Raw genomic sequence first — 2801 nt, forward strand, 5'->3', positions numbered from 1 at the left:
TACCTACCTATATCAATCCAACTTACGTAAACAGTATCTTGGTTATCCGTTGAAAATTGTACTAGTACATAAAAACTGTCACTTGGGGTCTACTTATCTAACTCAAAAGATTGTTTAAAATCGATTTAATAGTCATTGATTATCAAAAATTACTATAACAATCTTATTATCAGTAAAGAAACGCAAAAATAGATTTTATCGTTGACTATATCAATTGTATTAATACGATTGTATGAATTGATCCTTAACAAACTGCTACCTTAATACGTAGACATAACAATCGTATAAATAAAGCTATTGTTGCTTAAATATTACGTTAGGGTTACTCCAAGTTCGTACAAAAGCTTCAGCCACAATAGAAGCTTGCATTGTCTGGGACAAAAGTAATAATGTCCTTTCCTACTGAACGAATAAAATTTTAAATACTTTGTATAATATTATTAAAGGAAATAATTAAATAATAATAATATAACTCTTTCGGTCACCAACCCGCCTGCCCAGCGTTGTGACTATGGGTAACACACATGAGTTCACGCCATTTATTGGCGCGAACTTATGGTGGCCATATCCAGCAGTGGACTGCGATAAGCTGAAGTGATGAATTTAACTCTTTATTGCACATCAAAATAAGAAACATAACAAGAAAAAAATGGAAATAATTACAAAAGGAGCCTTATCACTAAAGAGCGATCTTCCAGGCAACCTTAGGGTAAAGGAATGGAAATGATAGATTAATGGTGTAGGTGTACAGTTTTTAGGAATAAATATTTACAATGGAACAAATAGGTACAAATAAATAAAATACATACATACACATGTGTATATAATACCTATAGACATGTACACTAATATATAATATATACAAACAGAAAAGCAAATATCGATAAAGATTCCCTATGACGTGATGTAAAGATAGAGGGATTAATTACAGTCGAAGGACATGTTGTTTCCTCGAGAGTAAATAAGGACTTAGAATTTTTAATCGATAGAGGTAGCAAATTCCAAAGTCGGGCTGCTTGAACAGTAAAGGATTTTGAGTAGAAAGTAGTTGCGTGAGAAGGAATCTCGATGAGAAAATTGTTATTAGAGCGAAATTTGTGTTCATGAGATTCACAAGATATTTAAACCACTCTTTTAAGTTTGTAGGATTAAATAATATGCAATACTATAAGTTAAAAATATAAACATTCCTGCGAAGGCGAATTAGGAGCTACTTGTGTTTCTTGCGTAAAGTCGGAAATATGAAATGATACATTGAATGCGCTCAAGTTTATTCAATCGCTCCCCAGTAACGTCAGAATAGCCAAGGATCAGCGTAATCAAATATACTCGTACAAAGGAGAAGACTACATGCTAGCGCAATTTTTGTGGAACTAGGAAGGAAATTATGCAGTGTACGAAGTGATCTCACATCACAAATATTATAGCAATGATTTGTACCAATTTAAAACTTGAATGTAGTTGAAACAGATTTATTAAAAAAATAAACATAAAATGACAGTTTTATGGGTGGTCTGAAATTCGATGTACAAACAATTTGTGACGTCCTTGCGTAAAGCGGCACCTTGTTAATGTAATTGCGTTTACACTGATTTATCTACAGCTTGCGATATGAAATGTGGTCACTGCGGAACAGATGATGTGATAAAAGTGGTAAGCATTTGCAATTAAACTGTGGCATTGAAGATATTTTGACATTTTATTGGAAATATTTTAATATCATATAATCTTTTATCTACTCGTATGTCAAACCTATACATCTATATTATGCAGTCCAAAAATATGAATGAATAACGCAAGGGTATTTTTTATCACACGGATAAATTCACAGAAATAAATCTTTAATCGAATTTAAATCATATCAATTAAAAAATTATAACTGATGAGTATATTTTAGTACAACGAATTTACCGTTGATGATAATTCCATTCTACTATCTGATCTCAGGGCCACCCAGATTGACAAATTAACGACCGCGCGAAGGATGTTAATACGTGGCGTACATCAAAATAATTTCAACCGTTATATCCAATATGCAATCAGGATTATAAGAAAGTTTATGTTTCCAACGAAAGCCTATAAAAGATTTTACGGTTCTTTGATTGTTATCTATAAAACATTTGATAGAGTTTTAATAATAAATTGAGTACCTACCTGTATTATTGATTTAGAATCATGTGGTATATCCGTTAAAATTTTTATCGCATGCGGTAAAAATTACGTTTTTTTGTGTATCTCATAAAAAAGAAGAAAAATCAGATTATGTATATGAAATGATCTTTGATTATAATTTCTTTACAATGTTTAAGCTGTTAATAAAGCTGATACTTCTTAAAGTTCTCGGGCAAGGCGATCGAAGCTAGCCGATTAAATACGTACATAATTTATTTTTGAGAAATTATATTTCACCTTGACAACTGGGAATGTCGCCTCCTCTAAATATTTAATGGCGTGTGAACGACAACTGTACATAATATGAAATATATTGATTGGACCTATCTTTATATTTTAGGTCACAAAATATTTAGTGTACCGAGTTTTGTCTAATAAGAAAGTATATTGTATGTTATATCTGTATTCATTAAAAATATTTTTTTAACGTTGTAACATCGGATACCGCTGACCAAGTGTTACATTATTTATCCAGCCTTCTGTGTAGGTATCTACTTAGTGTCGTTACAATTGGTTTAGAACGTTTTTCGTAAAATAGTTACAAAAATCACATTTGTTATATTAGGGGGGATTGTATTACCAATGTAATGAAACGTTTCTATCAATAGTGGATTTAGCGTTTAAGTTAA

This window comes from Melitaea cinxia, chromosome 1, assembly GCF_905220565.1.
Source record: "Melitaea cinxia chromosome 1, ilMelCinx1.1, whole genome shotgun sequence".
NCBI classification, from domain to species: Eukaryota; Metazoa; Arthropoda; class Insecta; order Lepidoptera; family Nymphalidae; genus Melitaea; species Melitaea cinxia.